Genomic DNA, 12,965 nt, shown 5'->3' on the forward strand with positions numbered 1-12,965 from the left:
GCTCCGAGAAGAGAAGCGACTTTCTTCGTGCCACGCGGTTTGTGAGAGAACCTGAGCCAGAGCAAGGGCGTGTCTGGGAACCGCAAATGCTCTCCCCCGCGTGCTCTTGGCAGACACTGTTGGTCCGTCCTGGTCTTCTTCCACCTCAAGCCTACTCTTGCTCTGCTCCATTGTAGCATGGCGCACTGGGAAGTCACTGCCAGCTGGTCGGAAATGGCGTGTCAGATGAAGTTCTGTTGCCTTTCCCATGGAACCAGTGCTAGATCCAGTCCTGCACAAGGAATGGCCTGAGCGTGGGTCACTGTAGGTTCCAAAAGCCAGAGGATCCAAGAACTAGGAAGACCGAGCAGGAGGAAGGCGACTCAGGGAGCATCGTCTGCGTGCCAGACACGACGGAGGTTAGTGCTTCCATATGCATGACCTCATCTCCCCCTTTGAAACTCACCAGATCCCCATTCAGGGGGAGTCAGGAGCGGACTCAGGTCCAGACAAAAAACCAGACCGAGGGGCAGAGCCGGGTGGAGAATGTTTGAGAGATACTAAGTGTGGACAGAGCCAGAAGCATCCGTCAGAAAAAGTCCTTAAGGTACTCCAGGGAGTGGGCGGGGTGGGGGGGGGAGGCAAGGTCCACTGATGAACCTGAAGGATGGCAGCAGGCACCCAAGCCCTGTGTTGAGAGCTGAGCGCGGCGGGAGAGGGAGTGCAAGTTTGGGATCAGTCGGCGCACTCTGGGGCTACATCGTGAGCGCGGGTGGCAGTGTGCGTAGCTCATTCTCACAGGCTTTGGGGCGCGTCCGTAAGTCGGAGGCTCCTACAGGATGTTCACAGCTCAGTGGATGGCGACAAAGCTTTAAGGAAAGACCCGCCCCATTGTTCACAGATAGGAGACTGAGGCATGAAAAGATGAATTGACACTTTCAGAAGCCACCCAACCTGTGAGGCCCACGTGTGACCGGGGCACCGGGCTTCAGATCCCAGACCTTGTTCATTGTCTTATGAATCACTGCCTCTTCCACTTCAAAGTCATAAAAAAAAAAAAAAAAAAAAAAAAAACTAGGAGGGAGGGGACAGCATGGACAGTACCTGGGATATAGGGTCTGGGGAGAAGTACAGAGGGCAAGCAAAAGTGGGGAGGGGTGCGGTGGAGTGGAGGGACCCTGCAGAGGCCAGAGCCTGGCCAGGGAGCCCTCTTTTCTCCAGGGATTCATGCCAGGGCCATAGCGATTGTTCAGGGCTGCCTGGCGTGGGACTTCTTCTGCAGTTGGCAGCGACAGTCTCTGTGTCTTTCATTTTGAGAATTGCCTCCTCTTGCCTTGCTGGTTGTAGGGCTGGTCACTGAGGCAGCCCAGACTGGTGCATCTGCCTCAGTGAAAGGCACTGATCCATCCAGGAGGGCTGCCTGGAGAAAAGGGACACCTCCAGCGCCCCTATCCCCTGTGTGTCCTGCCAGCCCAGAGGGCCACCATCGACAGGTGCTTCTAGGGCCTCCATGGGTTCCATCAGACAAGTTGTCTCTACTCAAGAAAACCGGGGCGCAGCCTGCTGTCCAACAAATAGCACAGAACCTCAGGGAAGTTTTTGATCTTTTCTTTTTATCAAAGGAGGTATTTTTATTTCCAGTGTCTGCCCACACATATTAATGCACACATTTCCTACATAGGTATAAGCATGACAAGGAGGATTATTGGTTTGTTCTTGTTTTTTTTAATAGAAAAATCTCAGACCCTTTCCTGTCAACTTTGTAGCAACCCTTAGCATCTTTTGACATCAGAGCCAATGATCACATGATTGCTGTGTTTTTAGCAATGAACCAGAGGACACTCTTGGCATCAGGAGGACGAAGAGAGACTCAGAGGGCATGTTTGGGAAAATGTCACCTGTGGGTGCCCTATGGAGGGTAGGCTGCTGTTCTAAGAGTTAAGATTTTGGGAAGTGATAGGGGAGGGCTCTCTGTTTAGCTGCCAAGCAGGCTTTGGAGATTTTGGGGGTGGGGGGTATTGGTAAGCAGTTCATCATTTGTAGGTTTTAAACAAGCAAACAGAAAGGGAGGCTCATTCCTAGCACAGTCGGTGTAGAGTTTCTGCCTTTCCATCCACATCCCAGGGGGCCCAGAGCACCTCCACTCAGCCCTCGGAGCCCTGGCTGCTCCTTTGATTTTGCTTTCACCGGTTACCAAGGTGTGCTGTGGAGGTGGGGCTTTGTCTGCTGTATGTACTCCTAGGGTGGCCCATCAGGTTCCCCTGGTGATGCCAACAGGGTCACCAGATCTGTAAGAGTGCCCTGAGAGCCAGGGCTGGCCTCCAGGTCCCGTTTTGCAGTCTGTGCTGAGCTGGTCTGGCTTGGGGCCCTTGTGGGGAGCACTCTGGGCTCTCAGAGTATTGCCATGAAGCAAATCCACACACACTTTCGGGCTCTGGGCTATAAACCTGGGACCCGGACAATGACTTTCTCTCTGACCCCTGCCCCCTCTTCACCCTCAGCGACTTGGATATAGTTGTTCTGCCTTCTGGGGCAGTCTCCTCAGAGGAAAGGAACTGTACTGTGCCTCCAGTCCTCGGAAGAGACCTCTTGACTACAGCAGTTTGCCACACAGAGACAGCCACAAGCCAGGAGACCAAGGCCTGGCTCTACCACTGTCTCACTGTGACCCTGGGAAGGTATTTCCCCTTTTCTGGGCCTCAGTCTCCCCATCCATAAAATGTAAGGATTAGTCTACATCAGTATTCCTTAAAACACCAGTTCTATGGGAACCTAACTGTGGATAGGAACAAAAAGGGCTCCAGGGCCAGATAAGTTTGGGAAATGCTGGATTCGGCAAAATGAAAGATGCCCCATCATTGCAGATCTTCTCAGAACCTTTAATAAACCTCATAGATTTCCAAATAGGGATGGTAGCATAAGGAATTTTAGAAATTTCGAACATCTCAGTCTTTTCAGCATGAACATTAGAATTCTCCTTCTGTCCTTGGAGAGGCAAAGAGAAATTGATCATCACTTCTTTGAGCATTTACAGATGTTTGGTCTTTCAGTTTTTTCCTAAACTACGAATAGTCTTGGTAAGGTCTCGGGAGTAGGAAGAGGGGCACCTTAAGGGTTCTGACAGTCCTTAGAAGAAGGGTTTGGGGGAAGGGTTCCAGTCCTTCAGAATTTGCATTCAAATTCCCATGTGTATAGTTAGTATACTTTCTGGGCTGGCAGGGGGCATAGTGTCTAGAGCATTCTGTGAATTTTTGAAGGTATTTGTACCCCAAAGATGGTGACGTACTGCCTTTAGACTCTTACCTTGGTAGAAAGGAAGCTTGACTACGTAGGAGTCTGTATGTGAAACAAACCAGGAGGGACTTTGTTATCTTACTGGGAGTCAGGGCAGTGGGAACAGGAAACAGAAATGACAGGGAGGTGGGCAGAGGTTGGGGACAAGGAGAGACATAAGCAGCCCCTCCATCCTGAGCAGGTCTTGGCACCCCCCCAACATCTTCCCTGGTCCCTCTATGAGGGCTCCTGAAACTCATCTCCTGGTTCTTAGGTATGCAACATAGCTCCTGAATATTCATCTTTGTGGCAGGGGCTGTCTCAGAAAGGCTTCATCTCTCACAGGTCAACAGGGCTCCATTTATGAAATTGTTGCTTCAGGGCACCGATGTCCTGAAAGTATGGGTCTCTTCAAGGCCAGACCCTTTCTCTCACTTCCTCAGAGACACCAGGGCTTCTGTCCTGGACTCTTTCCACACAAACCAGAGAAGGATGTTGGGAAGCTGAGAAATGGTTGCAAGAAACCACCTCCTCGTGACAGAAGCGTAGTCTGTACACTCGGCTGTGTCCGGAGGCCATGGGGGCATTCTTGAGGTGACCGAGAGAAGGTTCTGGTGGAACCAGGACCCGGAGGTGTGAAGAGGGAGCCTGTGGAGTTCACTCAGAAGCTGAATTCTAAAGTTCGCCATTCTGGCTGGCTGCTGTCCTTTGATCACTGGCCTTTGAAACGGAATACTAATCATAAGTCTATACATTATTATTTACTGGCCGTCTGAGGGATTAGAATTCTTTGGGCTGGTAGGGCCTCCTGACCGCTCACACGCCTGACCCCGAGGAGGGCGGTTTCAGCGGTTGTCAGAGGGGAGAGCAGAACTGGGTGCTGGTCACAAAAGCTCTTTTCTTTCCTTTCTTGGATATCTTCTGAAGTATATGCGTGTCTCCACCCTGCAGGTAAGAATTTGCCGGGGAGTTTGCTTTCAGAACCTGGTTAAAAGGGGGAGAGAGAAAGGAGAGGCCCCAAAGCCAGCTAACAACATTCATCAGGAATCCTTTAAATTAATTTAAAACGCTGAGTCATACAGGCCCATCAACATTGCATAACAGCCATTAAAGTATTAGTATTACTTTGGGGGGCACTTTATTATGCAACGCTGGGGTAAATCTCCTCTGGGCCCTTTTTTTTTTTTTTTTTTTAATTCCCCAAAAGGCTTGCCGTTTGCAAATTTATTTTCAAATGGGTTGAGTCTGTTGTTCCAGCCTCCTATTCAGCCTTTCCCCTCATGAAAGTTAGTATCTAACATTAAAACCCTGCTTGATATTTTAAAAACACTTTGAATCATGTCCGAAAACAGAACCACCAATCCATTCATTTAACAAGGGTTTACTGAGAGTAAGCTCTGTATTGTCTTTTCTGGGTAAAAAAGTGGGGGGTGGATATAAATTTTCCTCGTGTGTAAAATAGGAAGGCTTATCCTTTTTTTTTTTTTTTCTTGAGATTTTATTTATTTGACAGAGAGATCCCAAGTAGGCAGAGAGGCAGGCAGACTGAGCAGAGAGCCGGGCTTGATCCAAGACCCTGAGATCATGACCTGAGCTCACCCACTGAGCCACCCAAGTGCCCCAGGAAGGCTCATTCTTGAGGCAGGTGCAGGGAATCCTGGACCCAGACTGCCTGGTTGAGTCCCAGCTTGGTCACTTAGTAGCTGTGTGACTTCTGGCAAGTTACTAACCACTCAGAACCCTTGGGCTCCTTCACCTGAAAACGGAAGAGGATAATGGTATTTACCTCCCAGAGCTGTTGGCAAGATTAAATGACTCAGTAGATACAATGTACTTGGAAGACTGCCTGGCCCTGACCAAGGGTAGGTGAAGAGGATACATGGTTAGGATTGTGTTTGTTGATGACTGCTTGCTTGTGCATGGCCCAGACTATTTACCGCCACTTTCCAGCCTCCCTTGCGGCCCTGGCCACCTGGCTGAGTTCTAACCCATTAGGATATGGGGCAGTTGGAGTTGCCAGCTCCAAGTCTGACCTAGGAAAACCTTCCACTTGGAACTCTTCACCTCTCCCCACTGGCCCGGGGCTATCTCAGTGCAGATCAGCTTGCCCCACTGCGCCACCCCCCCCCCCCGGAAGCCACATGTGAAGAGGGCATGGCCACGAGGTGGAGGGGACCATGATGCCCAGCCAACCACATGGAGAAGGGCTGCCTGCCCCCACACCCAATTTAGATGTTGTCTGAGCAAAAAATAAACTTCAGAAGTGCTAAGCTGTGCCTTCTGAGGGCAGCTGAGTTCCTAGTTCCTAGGAACTAGGTTCCTAGGCCTTGGGCTAGGTTTGGAATGTGGTGAAGACCTAGATGTCTCTCCTGAGGGGCTGAGCCTTGTTGTGAGTATTTAGTTGTTTGACTCTGAGTTTCTGATGTTATCTGGGTAACCGAACCAAAGGACGTCCAGTTCTCTGGGGACAAGAGCTTGCATGTCCAGCAGGGGTTGGCCCGGTATCTGGCAAGTTCCCTGCAGACAGCTGCCCTGGCTGGCCGCCTGGGCTCACTACTCTTGCTTTCTAGACCATGCGTTTCTGCCCAGACACCGCAGGGATCCCTTCCCATTCGCCAGGATGTACACCATTTCGGTCCTTAGATCTTGGTGTCTTCTCCCGTCTTTCCAAGCCATGGGAATTAGCAGGAATGTTTGTACAGGAGACTCCAAAGTGTGCAAAGTGAAACTTTTCCCTCATTAAAACCCCTAAGCACAGGCTAGAAGGATGCTTATCATGTGGAATTGACTTCTGGTCTGGGGCGGGGGGTACTTTCGGGAACACGCCTGGGTGGGAGAGGCACCTGTCCCTGCAGGTGGTCCCAGCAGCATTTAGTTGTTCCCCTTGAGGCAAAGCCACACTGCCTTTGACGAAAATCTCTGGCACTCTATCTGTCCTCCTCTCTCTCGGCACTTGTCGTCTTACTTCTGGCATAATTGTCATTTCTTCCCATGTATTCAGGCCCTTCAAGAGATGCAGAGAGGCTGGGGCTTCTGAGGCTTGAGCCATTAGAGAGAAATAAAAAATATGAAAATAGGGCACATTCCCAGGAAAACAAAAACCCACGCTGCTCTCGCCTTTGGCTGTACAGTCCGCTGATTGTAAAGGAAAATCTGGCTTTTGTGCAATGTCATGGCTCCTACTGAGCACAGAGAGGGCCAATCCAACAGCAGACAATTAGCAAGGGTCTAAACCAGAGGCACTTTTGAGCCATGTCCCTTGCCAAATAGCCCTTCCTCCTGTCCCTGGTGGCAAGCTCTCTCTGCCTTACCTCTGTTCTCAGACCGACAAGAGCTGAGTGACCAGAGGGGTGACGAGTAGAGGGTACTCAGTAATCCGTGCCCTGGAGAGGAGGCGTGGATCTGTGAGTTACTACGGGGGGCATCTTGGACAACTCTCTTATTTTCCCCATTGGCGGTGGGGGCCTGCAGCTGTCCACTGAAACCTCCTCCTCTGCTCCCACCATCGCAGAATTGTCCCGGGGGTCTGCTGCCCACCTGAGCATTTTCTAGTCTTCCTGGGTTAGATATGGTCCTGCGACGAAGCCTCCACCCACAGAATCTGAGAAGTGAGTGATATAGCCTGGGGCTTACGACACCAGGCGCTCCTCCTCCTTCTTGTTGGCTGTATCCAGGAGCGATGGTCAATCAGCTTCAACTGTGTAGCAGAGGATCATGCCCTAGGGGATGGCAGAGCCACAAAGTGGCAAGAGCCTGGGTCCCTGCCTGATGATGAGGTGCCAAGCCACCTTACCAACCTGGACAGCTCTATGCGGACTCTTGTATAAAAGAAACTGCTCGGTCTTTCAGTCATGCTAGTGATGGACTTCCTGGACACAGTAGCTTCCTCTGCACTCTCACTGATGTATGCTTCAGACGCTTGTGGCATAGGAAAACATTGAAGCTTAAAGCGATATGCAGATAGGTGCTCAGTAAATATTTTCTGAGTGAAGAACAAAGCAATTTGGTTATTTTCATATTTCAATTCAAGACACTGAGAATCAGGCTTGCAAAGCATGGAGCAGCTGTATGGGTTGCATTAGGAGACCCCAGGTCTGGTCTAGGTAAGTATCTCTCCTCCTCTGACCAGCCTGCACTGGGAGTCCCCACCATTAGCCAGTCACCAGGAGATGGCTCAGGCAGGACATAGTGCCATGACGTGTAGCCTTCTGTCTCCAGTTAAAACTAATTTATTCAACAAGCTAGTTGGCACGTCCTTCAGGACGAGTCTCTGTGACATGCTGTCATGGGAGAATGGTCTGGCTAATGGGCAGAAGACCCGGTTCAGATTCCAGCTGTTCCTCTAACTCCTTGTGCGAGCTTGAGCAGGCCACTCCAGTATGAGGGACCTTGTAAAGTGGGTTCTCTAGTTCTTGTTCTGTCTCCTCCTTGAGGCTATTATGGGAATCAAAAGATGCAGTGAGGGTGAAAACCCCGTATATGATGGATGCTGGTAGGAGCAACACAATGAGTCGAGTAACATGTGCTGAGTGAGGGCCAGGTATGCTTTCCCTTCCTTCCACGAGCATTTATTGAACACCCACTATATCCAGGCCATGAGCATGGTATATGTGGTTCCTGTCTCCACAGAACTTAGAGTCTGGGGAAACTATACATAAGGAAAGAGGTCATTACAATATGGTCTGGTGAACTACTGGATAGAAATACAAGGCACCATAAAAGCACAGAAGGTGGAGGGTCTTAACTCAGACTTCAGTGGTCCTGCAAGGCTTCTCGGAGGTCATGATACCTTCCTCAAGATTGGAAGCAGAAGAGTTAGCCAGGTGTCTTAGTTCAGGTTGTTCTAACAATAATACCATAGAACAAGTGGCTTATCAACAGACATTTATTTCTCACAGTTCTGGAACCTGGAATGTCCAGGATCCTGGGGCCAGCAGATTTTGTGTCTGAAGAGGTCCATTTCTCAGTTCCTAGACAGCCATCTTTTTGCTGTGTCCCCATGTGGCAAAAGGGGATTGGGACCTCTCTGAGCCCCTTTTATAAGGGCACTGATCCTATTAATAAGGCCCCGCCTCCAAATGCCATCACATATGCATTTAAGGGGGAACACAAACATTCAATCCATAGTGCCAGGTGAAGGGGGCTTTGGAGGTAGGAAGGCATGTTCCAGAAAGATGGGACAAGGGTTACCCCCGAAGAACAAGAAAGGGATTATGAATAGCTAGAGCCTGGAGTGAAAGGAAAGGAGTAATGAAGGATGGGGCTCAAGGGGCCATGAGAGTCTGGAGCAGGGTTCACCACCCTGTTTGTGGCCCAGCACCCACTCCCCAAAGCCAAAGAGCTCCCCAGGTGAGTTGAATGTGTGGCCAATGTGGAAAACCCCAATTAGATCATGCAGGATCCTATATCAGGCTAAAGAGCTGGAAGTCTATGCTGAGAGCAACAGGGAGTCTCTGAGGGTTTCATGGAAGAAAGGGACATAATCGGATTTTCCTTCTTTGGCAAGAATACTCTAGTTGCTGAGTGGAGACAAGAATGTGATGGATAGGCTAGCCTTCGAGATACTGGTTAAGATCGGGAGAGACACAGAGCCCATGGTGTCCATGGCGATGGCAAGAAGTGGACCCATTTGAGGTCCTAGTGGGAACAGCCTGAGGCAGGAGAGAAAGAGCTGGGAGGATCAGGATAAAGCCCAGGTTTTTGATGTGGGCAATCCCCTGAATACACAGGTCTACATTCCTGGGAAGGCTCCAGCTCTGGACTTCTGAATCAGCAGCAGAGAGCAAATCTTGCCATCCAGGGAACTGACGAGCTCTCCCGGGCAAGAGAGAAAAGAGTGAGGAAGACAAGCCCAGGACAGAAGCCCAGAGGGCTGAGGAAAGAGCTAGTCAGAGAAGGAAGAGAAAACCCAGAAGCACGCACCGTCCAGAAAGTTATGGATGTGACTATCAATAGAAAGGTGCATTCAAGCATGTCAAATTCTACTGAGATATGGTCACAGGTCACTGGTGACCTTGGCAGTGAAGATGAATGGAAACTTAGGGTGGCATGAAAGGGATCTTGAGAGCAGGCGCCACCCAACAGAGGCAACAACTATACTTTATCTTCTTCACATTGTAGCCAAAATGTGTTTATTCATTCCCTAAATATTTATTAAGCACCTAATGTGCTGGGCAGTGTGTTCAGAGCTATGGATAAGACAACAAGTCCTTGAGGCTCTTGCTCGCCAGCAGGAGACAGATATTCTCACTCATATCATAGGCTATGTCATGGCAATGCACAGCAGCGGCTTTGCAACATGCAGGACCAGGGAACGGGGAAGGGCAGGCAGGAAAGGTCCTAACAAACAGGGGAGAGGGATGTGAGGTCTGTACGGTGGTTCTCACTGGGGCAGTCCACTGCAGAAGCTCAGATCTCAGCCAGCAGAGGAAAAATGGAACTATAGGACATCCTGGTGGTTTGGTGGGACCCTGGGACTGGCTTTGGCCAATGAGTGATGGGTAACGGTGAGCATGTGGGTAGTGGTAGCCAGCATGCATATTCCCTTGCCAGTGCAAGATCCTCCAAAAGGCTCCCTCTGGTTTGGCGAACTGCCAGGTTTCAGACTGTGGTTGCTCCCAGGTACCTGTGTAGCTGCCCCATGACAGCATACAGGTAAGAAAAACTGTTTAACCTTTATGCATCTTAGGTTCCTTGGCTGGAGTTCTATAAATTAGGTCAACGAAAGACAGATTAACAAGAGAAAAACAAGCAGAAGTTTATGAACACATGCGTCGTGAGTATACACAGGAGCCCTCGGTCATGGGTAACTCAAAGGGGTGATGAGAACTCGGGCTATCGCAACTGAACAAAAGAACAATACTTTTTTTAGCGAAGTGACAAGACAAAGGAGAAAAGACGGGGCTTCTAGGGGTGGCAGATTGTGAAAAGGCAGATACATAGTGGTAGATAAGGGCTAGTTTTAGCCAGATTTGTTAGAGAGATCCCTCTGGGCCTGTCTCTGGGCTGATAAGGATCTAGAGTTGTCATCATGATTAACCAGGAAGGCCTGGTAGGGGGTCGGGTGGGGGGGCACCTTTGCAAATTTATGTCCTGCTTTTACATAAATAGGGGAAGGGCAGAGGGTTTCTCATGTATCTGCTTCTTCTCATTTGCCTTCAGCTCAAAATAATCTTTACGCCAAAGTGGCATATTTGGAGCTTGCATATTTTGCCACCCAGAAGCAAACTTTTGTTGTTTGCTACAGTCACCATTGCATAACCTAGTCCAGTGGTTCTCAAAGTGGGTTCCCTGGACCTGAGTTTCTCCTGGCAACTTGTTAGAAATACAAATTATGGGGCACCACCTTGAACTTATTGAACCTGACTCCCTGGGATGAGGCTCAGCCAGGTGAGTTTTAATATGCCTTCCAGGAGATTCTGAGGCATGGTCAGGATTGAGAACCGCTGCCCTGGCTGGTGCTGACTGCCTCCAGCCATCTGAAAGGCAGAGCAACAGGAATTAGAATCTATAGAGAAGGTCATTCTAGTAAACTTGGACGAAACAAAACAAAACTAAGTAAGAAGAATTAAATGGTGAAGTTCTCCCCACCACAGGAAAGAGTTTTTAAGAAAAAAAATATTGTATCTACCCCCAAAGACTGAGCCTTCCTATCAAAAGCCACAACCATTTGGCATTATGAAGAGTCTCCCAACTATGTCCCATCAGAGGAAAGCAGCGTCGCAGAGGGGATACTCTGAATCTGGTGGCATTGCAGGCAGACCAAGGGCCTGAGATAAACCCAGACGTGCATTTCCCATTCGTTCCCGTGGCCCTGCTGACTTAGAAAATGCGCCTGAATGCTTTGAATCTGAAAGGTACATAAAACCCAATTCTCTCTTCTGAGGGGTGAGTCATTAGGGCTGGAGTGGAGGCTATTTGGTAATGGGGACTATTGAAATGAAGCAAAAAGTACAATTCAAACGAATTGCTTTTTAAACTGTCAAAGAAGAATCCATTTGTGCATGTGGAATTATTCCAAGCATTCTAACTATTAACTGAAAGCAGGTGGAAGCTGTCAAAGAAAACAAATGTTCTAGAAAAGAGCCCACTAAACGTTTAAAGGCAGACACCTGATGAGTCCTTTGGCCGGTTTCAGATCCAGACACTTGTTTTAAACCGCCCTAGATGGGCTCCACAGAGGAAAGTTTTAGGAAAACATTAAATCCTAGTAAGCAGATGCCATTTTGTTTCTTGGAGTTGTTTTTAATCAATGTGACCCTGTCTTATGGATAGAACAATAGCATATTAACATTTTAACTTTTTCCTTCATCTTCCATGTGATCGAAGGCTCTTGGCTAGCTTTCTAAAGGATGCATTTCACACATTCTAGGGTTTTCTATTTGCTATTGAAATGCATCTGTGTACAGTCAAGTCAATGAAAGGAAAATTCTTTTTATCCCTGGCAGGCAAGCTTAGTAACAGTCTCCCATATGGAGCAGAGGCCTTAATGGCAGGTAAAACATCTCTACGGACCACATGGAGGGAGCCCTGTGCTGTTCTATAGGAGACCAACACTGGCCTTTTCCATTTCATTTCCTCAAGGGGTTTCCACTGCAATTAGTCTTATGTTCATGCCTTCACTATCTTTGTAGGCACTGAAATGGGCTGCTGAAAAAATAATTAGTGCAATTTCTCCCTTTCTTGGCCCTCTAGGTACCTCTTACTTGTGTGCTGTTACACTAGACTAACACACACACAGTTATCCCTGCTTAGACCAAGATGAATCATGCCGATGGTGACCAGCTCGAGGCACCGAGTACTGGGACAGGCTCAAAAGGGCCACACTTCTCACACTGGAACGTGCACACAAATCTGCAGGAGGTCTTGTGAAAAAATGCACATTCTGACTCAGTAGGTCTGGGCTGGAACCTCAGAGCCTGTGTTTCTTGCAAATTCCCAGGCACCACTCATGCCCTGATGGGCCACATATTGAGTAGTGAGGGAATAACGCACATTCTGCAGAACAGTGACTTTTAGAACTGATCTATTAAATAGAGGTTTAGTGGAGGGCCTGGCTCTCCTTTGATTTAAGGTTCCTTGAAAGCAGGGACTGGATCTTACCTTTTTTTTTTTTTGCTTGTTTTGTTTTGTTCTCTGGATGGCACTTGGCACGGGTCCCTGCTCACGGTGGGTGTGTATTTATTTAATTAAACAGATCTGGCCTTGTTCCAAAAAGGATTTTCGGTGGACTTAACCCCTAGCAGATCCTAACTAGGTGCGTGCTGAATTGGCCTGGGAGGGGAAGGCAGTCCTAGGGTGCAGTCACAGATCGTCTGGGCTGAGGCCCCTCCTTGCACCTGGATTCCTCTCCAGCTGCTCCTCTTCTGTAATTCTCCCTCCTGCCCCATTTTTAAAGCAGTTTACATCAGAGAGTCGATCAGAGAGACAAGGAGGAAAAACCAAACAAAGCCAAAACAAATCAGAGTGCCCTGCGAAGCAGTAAGGCTTCAGAACACCGAAAGCTCAACTCTGGGCGACGCGGCCGCGGAACTCTGGGGTTTCTCCCTCTGCCAGATCTGGAGCGTTTTGCACGTCGGCGTTGCGCCCCAACCGCCGGCTCCCCCGCCCCACCTTCCGCGAGAGCCCTGCAGGAGCGGGTCCCGGCGGGCGCGGGCGCCTGTTGGCTTGGTGCAAGCCTGTTTGTTAGCTCTGCTCGAGCAATTAATCTTCTA

This window comes from Mustela nivalis (genome assembly GCF_964662115.1).
Source record: "Mustela nivalis genome assembly, chromosome: 6".
In the NCBI taxonomy this organism is placed as follows: domain Eukaryota; kingdom Metazoa; phylum Chordata; class Mammalia; order Carnivora; family Mustelidae; genus Mustela; species Mustela nivalis.